Raw genomic sequence first — 13,024 nt, forward strand, 5'->3', positions numbered from 1 at the left:
TATTTACGGACTCCACAGCAACATAGGAAACATTACAACAGCGAAGTCTCCTCCAGCAGATATTGGAAAGAATTCCACTCAGCCGAGAATCCGCGATACGTTTAGTCATTGTGCTCCTTACGACCAAACGAAGCGCTGGAAGAACGTAACGTAGGTTGATTTGCACAGACACACATTTAAATGTGAAATTGTCCGGTTTGTTTGTTTGTTTGTTTTTTCTGCTGCTGTTCTACAGTCTGAGTGAAAACATGCACTAGTGTGGGACATATTCCAGTCACAGGTTCATTTGCGCAGACACATTTTTTAACTTGAAATAATCACTGATGTGACTTTTCTGAACTTTGTTTGTCTATTTGTCTGTTTAATTTTAATGTTGACATGCTTTGTGACCTTAAGATAAAAACATTTGAAGGACAAAGTTACTTTAAATGTTTGCTTCATTATTATTTTGAAGCAGTTTGTGCCTCAATATTATCAATACATATTTCCATGGCTGGTTGGTGCCTACTCACCAGCTTAGCCTGTTGTGAATGAAGTAGTTAACTTGACTGATGATTTGTCGGTATCATGCTAGAACACTGTGCCAATTTAGAGTCAAAAACATGTAAGTGCAACTGTCATCAATTAATCGTCAAATTAATCGTTATCGGCTAAATGCCACAATTAATCGTGATTAATTTTTTTGCCAATATCGCCCAACCCTAGCACGGATACACAGGTTTTTGACCTCACAATGACCTGAAAAATATCAATATCATATTTATTTAGGCATGTGGCTCTCTCTTCACTACCAGAGCTCATGCAGAAGGGTTGGTTCTGCCATTTTGAGCCTTGACTTGAAAGAATCCTTGATGTTTAGTGTTTAAGCTTCTAAATGGTGCCAATCGGACTGATATATTACACTAAAAGATGTCAAAAGAAGCTGTGGTGCCCGTGGCTGAGAGTCAGTCAGTACAGGAGTTACTGGTGTGTGCAGAAGACACAGGGGAACAAGTTCATCACAAAGCATCTCATTAAGCCACAATCATAGCTGAGCTGAAGATGGCTCTCGCTCTGTAATCAGCACAACAGTTGTTATGTGTTGATGGAACTGTGCTGCTTGACCGAGGGACCTTGAACAATTAGAAATCCCCATCTCTTTCTCTCTCTATCTGTAGCCTATAAACATACTGTGTGTGTGCTTTGCTGTGATTGGGGGATGAACACACTTCACCTGTCAGCACTCATCATAATTGTTGGTGGTTGGCTCTAATTTGACAGCAATTATTATGTCAGGAATGAATTTTCAGCTAATCGCAGAGTCTCCTTGCAACAAAGGGCACGTGCTACCGCGACAGGGAGGACATGTCTCCGCCATTCAGCTAGCCTGAGAGGATTGTTGTCGGTTACAAACCTCCACGGGCTTGTCAATCTGCCCATTTATTGAGAGACGGGATGCTTTGTGGTTGTAGTGTACTAGCGAACAAAAGGCAGTCCTGGTTAACAGACAGGAGAGAGTTAAATAGGCAACAAATTTCTGCTGATCCCAGACAGACATTTTTCATGGCTACAGATAGCTTCCTTACAACAAAAGGAAGCAAAGCTGGAAGGCACTGAGGCATAATAGCATGTAAATATTATGAACCTGCAGAGCTCCCTGTGATTGTAAAGATGCTCAGCACCTTTCTAAAAGATGCAGCGTTCATTATATTCAGCAGGAGTGTTTTTTTGTAGCAGTTTAGCCCTATTATACAAGCACTAAACATCCTCCATTTATAGCATTCATGGGTGATGATACATAATTATCAGGGGAGAGGCAGTGCTAGGTATTAATTTAAAGTTGCCTCAAGCGAATTTTGGAGAACACACAGCCGCAGAGAAACCCAAGGTGTTTGTCTCGCTCTGCAAATCTCTCCAGGGAGAGAGAAGGAGGGAGGGGAGTAGCTGGAGTAGCTCTGCAGGGAGCAAAGAACCTCCATCTCTGAGGCGCACTGAAGGGAACTTTCAAAGGGAAGCTTGCAAGAATAGATGGCGTGTTTTATCTTTCTGCTCCACTCCCTATATCTGCTCTGTTGTGTTCAGCAGCTTATGGGGGGATTTTCACCTGACGGCTTCAAATACTCCAGGTTGTTTTTAATGGCAAGATGAGTGAAGTTTAATTTTTTGACTTGCGCTGTCCTCACAGGACGAGTGTTGCCTCAGCTGAATGGGGAGTTGACTGCTAGTTTCAAATGCTTTGAATGCTGGAGAGGAGTACAAGACAAAAAGAGATCAGGGAAATGTAGGTGTGTGTGTATATATTATAGGTAGGTAGAGATAAACTGTATATATCAGCACTGCACCAAGGTGTGGTGCAGAGTTCAACCTTTGTGTGAACAATATAGGGGGGAAAACACACTTTGTGTCAGAGTTAGCTTGAGTGAAGTAAATGTTTTCCTCCAACAACAATCTTCATGGTGGTAAATAAACAATTAGATTTGACAACATAATCCCTAGAGGCACACGATGGAACATTGGTCGAGACATACATCAATACATATTGCAAAAAGTTATTAAATAAAACAAAATGTTACATATTTTTCCTAATTTGCGATGCACCTCTACACAGAACACAGAAAGAGTCATACTTCTGATATAAAACATTTAGAAGATTCCAAATAACCTGAGGCACTTTTTGACCAAGGGGCTCTCCGAGGGTAAGAACGAAACTGGAGAGCTCTCTGGAGAACACACATTTATTTAGTTTGTTCTGTTTTTGTTTCACTCCATCAATAGTAACGTTTATAGCCATCTGGTTGATGATGTGATGTAGCAAATGTCCGCACCATGCATGTAAGTTAGAAAAACACTTGAAGGCGCTACAAAAGTGAGACTCCATGGTTACCTTAGGTGCTTATGACAAATCAGGGTATTGTGAGGGCGTACTGGTGTGTTTTTGATATAACGGCAAACTAGTGAGGTGGATATTCTTTAGTCAACACATTTCCTGTTTGCTAAATGTTTTTTAATACTAGTAAATTAGTAAAACTGTCCAAACTGTAGTTTCTGCATCCTACCCTTCTTCAAATGTATAATTTGAAGAAGTCTTATGCTCAACACTGTTTGGATCTGGTGTGAAGTGTGTAACATTCAGCATGCCTGAAAGTACCTTGTGTTTTCTCACTATAGACTTTATACTATAAAAGTAAAGCTAAGCCATGCATTTTTAAGTAGTGCTATACACTCTTCTTTTATTCTTCCCGACTTCCTCTCCTCTCATTATCATATGCCCCCTTTCTTTCCAGAGACTCATCCTCCAAAGGTCAAAGTAAATGGCGACCCTGTTTACTGAGCTTCTGTGCCCTCCAAGAGTTCTCGATCTTTGCCTCCACTCCGGCCCTGGTGGTTCAGCAGCCTGCACAGCAGGACCAGAGTGCAGCTGCATCAAGACTTGCATCAGGCCAACGATGTTAAAAGGTACTCTTTTTGCCCTGACGTAACCTCTCGCCGTCACCCGCTCTCATTCTCCGTGGGGTGTGTATATTAAATTAAATGTTAGGCTCACTCCCTTCTCCCGGGTGATCTGCTTAGTTCTGCCTGGCTAGTTCAGCTGGGAAGAGGCCTTTCTTGTTTCTCAGTCACACATGAATAAAACATAAGGTCAGGTGAGATTCTGAAGCGTCCTCGCAAGGGTTAGCTGTGAGTTAAAAATCATCTCAGTGGTTAACATAAGGTCAGGGAGGTTGGAACAGGAAGGACAGTGAGAATGAAGTCTCAGTCTTTTGGGGACACGGTTTGCACAGCAATGTTGCGATGGTTCCTTATACAACCTTGGAGGTTATTAAACAGGCACTATATGCCCCACACAAACCTATTATTGTCTTTCATTGTTCCGGTTAATCCATATACTGGTAAAGCATATGGCTCGTGCGAGTGGGGTTGATATGAAGTGGTCTTTATGCATCCGCCTAAACTCAAAAAAGCTTTGCTTTAAGTAGGCTTTTACATGTCCGCATCAGGGTCCATTGGGATTGGCCACTGATTATAAACATGGACGAGTGTGTGACATACACACATAGCTTTTCTAAATACATTTATTTTAACGTGAGTAAGGGAGGTGGCAGCTTGCAGTGCAGAGCCCGTGTAACTCCCTATTAATCAATTTTGTGGCAATGCAGTGGTGTATGAATGGAGCTGAAATGAGGTGGTCTGATGTCAAAGGTCATCTACCCATCAGTTAATGTAGCCACACCCTTAATATTTAAGTAGGCCTCGTTATTTTTACATTAGGTCATCTGTTGGGGTTTACCTGTATGCAATCCTCATGAAACCAGTGCAGATGATCTGCAGTTCCTAAAGTGGCCACTTGAGGTTAACTCCAAAAGCAGGTCAGTCACCAAACACCTTCATATTAAAATGCCTGGCTTACAACAGCAGAAAGAGACCTGCCTTGAACTTTTACCCTGTCCTAGTGTTCTTGTCCCTTGTAAAACCAAATCTCAGGGCTGGCTGTGACAGTCACACAACAGGAAGCCCTGAAAGTCATCTTTTTCAAGGAGTGGAAAAACAGAACCTTTTGTTAGGGCATCTAATTGTAAAAAAATGCAATTATGGGTTTGCATTGCATCCATCCCAGCTAAACTGGGTCACACTCTGTCTTATTTGGAAACAAAGCAAAGAAAAACAGTGTAAAATAACTGTGTTGCAGGAAGTGGAATCCATCCAGGACAGTAAAGAGGGTGAAAAAAATAGATGAGCAGCATTCAGACAGAGTAGAGACAGCAGCAGCACCACGGGGAATACAGAGTCATTCTGGAAGTTGCTGAAGAAATAGGTTGGGTGGCATCACAGTCAATTAGGGGTCAGATTTCAGAGCACAGAATCTTGCAGCAAAATTGTGTTTTGCTGCCAAGAGTTTAAAATGCAGTATGTTGATCCATTTATGCATTCAGGATTTACATACAGTTGCATCCATCAACAACGAAAATCAGAACTTGGCATCACAGCTAACGGCTGCCTGAGAGCTAGCAACAGCAGCTGCCTGCATCTCTGTGAAATTTACAAAGCGGCTATGACTTCTCCGCAGAGTTCAACAACAACAACAGCAGCTGACTGGCTGCCAAACAGACACTTTTTTTGTTTCTGTGCCTTTCTGCAAACTTTTCATTGTGTTGCTTGTTTTCAAATGCCCTCAAATTGTAAATGGAGTTTGAAAAGACAGCACTGTCAGAATTTGGTGCCTTGGTCTGTGATGAAGGCGGCTGGCAGTGGGGGGTAAGCCATGGGAAAGATAATGCACTGCTTGAGCACGCATGGTTTGATTCCTCCAGGAGAATGACTTTACTGGGCTATTACCGCTTCAGCTCGACAGCACTGAATTGTTCTTTTGTTCTGGCAGTGAAGCTCTGAGGGGGTTTCTCACAATGAATTCCTATTGATTTTTCTGGTCATGTCATCAAATTGTATGTGGCTTGAATCGTGACTACTGTTTTCTCATCTGCTCCCTGAGGTTCCTTTCCTCTATTAACTTTTTATCCTATTTGGATGGAGCAAAACTAAACAAAAGGCAGGCAGAGTGAGAGTGAAAAACAGAAGCCAGCCCAATGAGCAGACCTGCTGAGCGATCCACTTGTTAAATGAAGTTGCAAGAAATTTGATGAAGTTAATCCTCACTCAGTTCTTGTTTTCACTGTTGTAAACATCAGGCTACAGCACATTTCATGACAGCACTTTGATGTAGATGCAGTTCTGTCTGTGTAGCGGGCCAACTGGGAGATATAATCCTGGTTTGATTCAGAGTCTCTTCCAATCCAGCTGTGCCTGGTAGACATCCAATAGGATATTTACAAGGTGCCCTCAAGCAGCTCCTCTCAGTGCAGTCTTACTCTTTCAGTCTTTACCTAGAGTTCATGACTACAGGTGAGGCCTGGGATGTAGGCTGGCTCCCTACTCCCAGCCTAAAGCCACTTTCATAATCCCTTCTCCACTCACTCATAAATAAGACCCAGAGATACCTAAACCCCACCCCAGGATAGAATCTCTGCCCTTACTTTGTGGGTTGTGCTATCCTTTCCAATGAAAGAACCATGGACACAAACTGGAGGTGCTGGTCCCGATACCAACTGGATCAAAAGGGCCACAGAACATCTGCCAAATCATGAAAAGCTTCATTTAGCACACTTAGTTTTACATACTATATAGGTTTTATCAGCTAAATATATATATATATAGATAAAACAATGTAACAAGTGCCATTGTCTGGTAGCTCTTCTCTACTTGTGGTACTGTTATATATTGTTTTAGCATGCTATAGATGAACCTTAATTGTTTTATTATAAAAAGAGAAATTTAGAAATAAGTAATAAGTTTATATGCATGCATTTTGACCCTTAAATCGTTAAACAATAATACTTTAAATGTTTTTATGCTACAGTAATTCATTACAAAGCCCTGAGAGCTGGACCAGTGACCTTGGCATGAAAACATGGTGCTCAACCCTTAAAAGGGTCCATGTTTTAGAACCTGAATGCATTAATAGATTTGTATGTCAGTGCTTTGCTCAGAAATTGCTAACCTAGCTACCCCATGTAAAACTGAATGATAACATCTATGTTTTTTAACCTTGTCTGGTAACCCAGTTTGCTACATGCTGCATCAGCTAATCTTAAAGTACAAATTAAGCCAACAGCTGATGCAGTTAGGTGGACCTAAGATGCATCTAGATGGGTAAACAACTGTAGAATTGATCATATTAATGCATGGGATGCAGCAGGACCATGACTGCAGGTCACTTAAAGGCCAGAGGTTATACTATTTATGAGGATTTTAGGAACCATTTTCATTTCCAACCCTCCACTAATGGGATGCTAGACAGCATGGTGTACATCCTGACTTTTAAAAATCTATTTATAACAAGCAAGTTCCAGACACACAGTCTCTTGTGTGTCTACCAACTTCAGTGAGCATCTGTAGTTGCTGTGTGCTTTGATAGCGAAGTCCACCATCCCATAATATGCACGCCTCGCATATAATCCCTCACTCAGTCTCAGTGAGATACTGCAGCCATCTGTTAATGTGCTGCAGTCTTAATTATGCCCTCATCACACTAAGTCAATCGGAGGTGCGCCTGAGCCAACTGTAAAACACCTAGCAGGGCCTTTACCAATCAATAAACTATCCTCACAGGACTACTGTAGCTCTCACCACCTCAGGCCTTCTCACTCAGCACAAAGGTTGGGAATGTTGCCATGTTTTTGCTAGTGGTGCTTTAAAAGATGTGCTTGTGTGTGTGAGTTAAGTACTGTGCAGTTCCATAGTGTTAATACCCCATTTTCAAACTGTTCATTCCACTCAGTATAGCTGTGTTACACTCTGCTGGTTTCATGTTCAGTGATTCAGAGCTGACTGCTCACTTGATGCATAAGGAGTGGCGCATAGTGTGTTGTGTTGAGGGTTTTTTAAATTTTGTTTATTTATTATATTTGCAGATATTTTTGCATAGATTGACAGCAGTAGCACTACATATTATCATCTGGGAGTGCAAAGTGTTGTTGACACTTGACAGAGCAGTGGTAGTAGATATGGAAACAATGAGCTGCGTGGGCTGCCTGTTCCAGCAATTTAAGTTACACATATCGAGAACTTTAACACAGATTAACATAAGGTTGTTTCTGTAAGGTGAGCATCAACAAATTGCATTTCGCTAAACTTAGCACTGCATGCTGGAAACTTTTTTTCTTACAACTTCCTACTCTGTTAGTGTGTGTTTACACCAGTTTTCTGCAAAAGATAAAATAAATGCCTCTTTTATCCTCTTTTAAGCAGCCAAAATTCCATTTTGTATCACAACAATAACAACAGTTTGGATACCTTACACCCTGGGCATGGCCAAGGTTTTTTACCATATTGGTGTAACCATAGCACAAAAGTGTTATTTTCTAATCTATCTATATAATTCTATCTATAGGCCATATTGTTCTCTTTGCATTTTTTAGTCTTATGTGTTGTTCTTTGTTTACGGTACCTGCCCACCTGCCTTACATCTTTGCATCATTTCTCTCAAACATTAACATTCAGCTGACCTTATTCCATATCATATCTTGGTTCAAAAGTTCACTTGAAAAAGGCGCCTGCGTACTGAGCGTTAGTTCCCTGCCCAGTCTGCTGTCTCTCCCTCAGCGTGCTGTCAGGGCTCCATCGGAAGCTTGGCTCTAATCTGTCGACTCGGGGGTGTGTTTCCTGCGTCGGGGCTGTGGCCCAATCCATCTGTCTTCATCAGTGAGTCAGGGCGGCTGTGGGTTTGGGCCAGCAGGACCCCGCTAAGCACCAGCTGCTAGCTGCCTTTTACACTGATTCCCACCAAGTGGGACATATTTACAGTACAGCAAGCTGCCCAGTAACACTGGAGGACCTCTCAGTTCTTAGTGTCTGGATTTTTATTTTTCCTTTTGTGGTTTTGTTCTGTTCTGTTTGATTCTGAGCAGCCTGTGCTTTATGGGGCTTTTTATGAATCCATTTTTATGTATAGAGGTTAACAGGACTACATAAAAGCTGTGAACATCAGATTGCTGCTGGGTTTTCAGAAAAGGATTTTCTGACAGGTTGTGATGGATGAGATGTGCTTGTTGGGTTCAATTTGATCATTTTTGTTTACTTAGATTGTAAAAGAAGACTCTCTGCTCTGTTTGCCTGTTGTAACAACGGAAGCCAAAGTCCAGAAACGTGTACAAATATAAAATAATTGTATTTTCAGTTGTCACTCAAACCATTGTCTCTGTTGCTATGGCTTCAGGGCATACCAGAGAGGCTCTAATACTGCTTTTTTCTTCCTTTGAAGTAGTCATTACGTTATATAGGTATAGGTTTCTTAAGATAACTTGTATCTTAATGTCCACTAATTTAATGCCAAATAAATTTAATTAAAGTGGAAATAATTGCTCCCTTATTAAGAAAGAAACTTTTTGCCCACAAATTACACACAAAACAAAACACCTGCCATCTCCTGTGCCTGTTTCCGCAGCAAAGGCAGGTGACCCTTTTGAAGGGGTCACAGTGACTGGATTGATTAAAAGCGGCTGCTACTTAGCGTGGCCAGACTCTAAGCTAATTAGCTCCCTTATAAACACCAGCCTGGCCTTTAGCTCCTATTGAATAAGGCCACAGACTCTGAACGATGAGACTGGGGAAGCACTAAAGTCATTGGTGCTTCCTATGGAAATCAATTTTGGTCTAAATGGCAATAGGATTAGGGTGGTACTGATCTAAACCTGATTTTATTCTCCACCTAACCACAGCTCGCCTTGTTCGGTTCTATCAATGCAGCTATGTTAGTCAGAAACACAAACTATAGGCCCAGTGCATCGGTTTTGATTTACTGGATCAAAACCAACAAGAAAATTGAACAAAATATTTATTTTCTTCAATTGAACAGTATTGATGCATCAAAAACAGGAATAATTTAGCAATTTTGCATATAAAGAAATGTGAAAAAACACCAAGTTTATGTCTCATGTGTTGTAAAAATTCAGATCTTTGCTTAGTTTACATGCGTTTTCTCTATAATACAATAGAACAGGACCAACAGTAGGCATCATTTATTGACCATGCACAGAGGAGTCAAATGGTACATGAATATGCCACAGTGTGCAACCGCACACATGATGTTTTCACTTAATAAACTATTCATGACAAAGATGGAGCTGGTACGTGTATGCAGGTGGTGCTGCAGGAAAAATGAGATATACCTGCTGGCGTTCTTTCATGTGCCGCTCTGGTCTCGATGTTTTCAACAGCGAGGAATGAGGGTAATGCACTGAAGCGTTGGCAGTCATGCTACAATAAACCGCGATGTGTGACAACATCAGAGGTCCAATTGATACTGATAGTACAATGACATCTCTTGGCAGGCCCATAAAAGAAAATGTCCTGCCCACCATCTCCAGCAGTGCTGGTGTTTTAGTGAAGCAGTGTGATCCTGGGAGCTGGGCCGACTGGGAGCCCAGGTCTGCCTATGTGGTGTGATGTGATTGAAGCTTTAGTGTAATGATTTGTGTGTGTGTGTGTGTGTACGTTCACCTCTAGCAAATGGAAATGTGAGAGTACAACTATGTATGTGTGTGCGAACTAACTGCCACTTTATGGTGCCCACGAGGCTCCTGTGGTATTTCATATCTAACTCTCTGTTTATGTTTCATACACATCAACCTTAATCTAGTGCAAGTGACAAGTCTTGTAAATATATGCATGGCTTACTAAAGGGCCCATTTATGTGTGATTTATTCTGACTGTTGGACATATTTAATAGTCCTCTTTTTTGTGTGTGCGTGCATGGTGTCGATACAGACTTGGATGTGAATCAAAGCGAATCCGCAGAGGGAATAGTGGGCTCTGCAACCATCTGAGCAGGTTCTGCAATATGTACAGCCGAAGAGAGGTGGTGTCATGTGGGAGTAGTCGGCTCGCTGCCTAGAAGGGAACAAAAGACCGATCCTACCTCAGGTCTCATTCTCACACATGAGATATGAGATGGCACACCGGCTTCTCATCAGTCCACCTCTGTTTCTCTCGGGCTGTAGTACTCTGAAGCAGTGAGCAGCAGAGGGTAATTACATTGGATCTAGTCAGACAAAGAATTTGCATGGGCCTACATTTGTCTGTTTTTACTCTTTTTTGGGGGGGGGGGGGGGGGGGGGGGTAGGGTTTTTTTTTTTTTTTTTTTTTTTTTTTTTTTTAGTCGTTTGAGGGCAATCAGAGTTGGATCAGGCTCTGCACAGATGTCTTTTTTCATAATAGAACCCACTCAGCTCTTGATTGAAGTCTGTTTTTTCCACCTTACCTATGTTGAAACACAGTAGAAACACTGTATTCCTGCAGCATGTTACTCAGTTTTTCATCATTTTCTCATAATCATACTTTTTCTTTTTTTTTTTCTCGCTCTCTCCGAGGGATTATGCCTGAACCTTAAGCTTGTGTTCCATCCAAACTGTGTCAAACTCTTAAGATATGCAGTAAACAACGTTGGCATCAGACAGAGTAGAAGAGACACTGTGCCATATGTGCTGTGCTTAGGACAACATGCATGTTTCTCAGCGGAGGCGCTAACCTTTAAAATGTTAATTGTTGTGCTCTGTGTGTAATCATGGGAGAGAACCCGCCTCCTAAATATAGCTGTGCTTCCTGTCCGTGCTCACTCAGAGAGAACAAGGCTAATTTATATTGCATAGTGATGACATTAAAGACAGCTTCCCACAGGATTCTAACACCGATATTTTATGCACATTTTCTGAGCTGAAAGCTGTCCAGAAAGAGCTGTGTAGTGTGAACAGCATGAAAAAAGCAAACGGAAAAAATGCGAGGATGATGTCAGGGAGGCTTTTAAAGGGACAGCTCAGCCCAAAATCAAATATTCATATTTTATCATGTGGCACACATGTTAAGGTATTTTCCAGACTATAGGTTGCACCAGTATAAGTCGCACCAGCCAAAAAATGCGTAACGAAGAAGAAAAATCATATTAGTCGCACCAGCGGGCCAGTGTAAATTACTTGTTGCCAGGTGAGGTCTGAGGCTCAGACCTCACCTGGCAACGTGCACGTCACCTATGCTGGGAATGCAAAGTGTGGAAGCTGGAGGTGGAAGAGAACCATCAGGAGAGGGACAGAACAGCCATTATATTTGTAATGGGACGTCATGACACAAGGCTAACTAATTGTATGTTTTAATATATAAGTCGCACCTAAGTATAAGTCGCATACCCAGCCAAAGGATGAAAAAAAGTGAGACTTATAGTGCGGAAAATACGGTTATTCATCTAGTTTTTGAAATTTCAGAACTAGATGACACTCGTCTTGTAGTGCACAAATAAATCACCAAAAACTGAATTCAATAGCAAAGACATGACCTGGTTACTGAATAAACTGCCCAAATATGCGCAATGCCATGTTGGAATTTTATTTTCTACTTAATTACAGAAACTGTTTCACACTGCGCATCTAGCCATGATGACAGGCCTTAAACATGGATGGATGCAGCCTGTCTTCTGCTCAGTGATACAGTTGTAAAATGTGGTTTTGTGGAAAATAGTTTCTATGGATTTTCTGTACAGAGATATTTGGTTCTTGTTCTTTCTTTATATATTTGTGTCATCTAGTTCTCTCTGTACTCTCACTAAATCATTCTACATTAACAGCACTACAGGCCACAGGAAAAATATAAATGTTTGATTTGGGGTGAACTATCCCTTTAAGGCCTTTTCCTACACCTCCACCAATCCCACTTCCATCTTGCTCAGAAAGCTTCCATCATTGCCCTCCCCCAACACTTTGTCTCTCCATCTCTCTTCCAGCAGTTGATTTATTATGCCAGTTACTCGGTGACGGCATCATGATACTGCTGAAAAGCAGCACGCCGTTTGCAGGGCACCAGCGGCGCCTTTGTCTGTGAGCCACGCTGCTACCAGCAGGCCTTTCGATGCTTGTTGCCATTTCCACTCTCAAATTTGATTGCAGCAGAGAAATAAAAGCCATATCATACCACAGCCTGCATGGGGAGCAGAAATGAATATTTCCCCTCTTTTAGTCACAGTCTGTCTCATTTCCTTTTTTCTTAAAGACATGTGAGCTCCAGTGCAGAAGTAATATCAGATGGAATTTGGATCCGGGTTGTGCGGTGATTTCACTGTGTTCAGTGTAGTTCCTTATAACTGCACAGTTGCGAGTATGCAGCACTTAAACACCACCTGTCTGGGATAAATTGTGATACCTTTTTTTGTTCTATTTGATTTGAATGGCAAAGAAATTGTAGAAAAAAAAATACTCTTCTGTCTTTTTCGATCTTAATGTTAGAGTCAAAGTCAGCTTTTTTTTGTCAAAACTGCCATGTGCTGGACATATAGAGAATCTAAATTGTCCAACTCCAATCTAAAAGAAATCTTTTAAGAATGAAACTTAATCAGTATGGTGGCACCATCAAAAGACGTCTGATTGCTTTGACTGCAACGTCCTGTAAATGTTTGTCTTTGTTTGCAAAAGGGACAGATAAACAATATTCCTCGCAGTAAAACCCAAGT

Source organism: Parambassis ranga, chromosome 2, assembly GCF_900634625.1.
Source record: "Parambassis ranga chromosome 2, fParRan2.1, whole genome shotgun sequence".
Classification (NCBI taxonomy): Eukaryota; Metazoa; Chordata; class Actinopteri; family Ambassidae; genus Parambassis; species Parambassis ranga.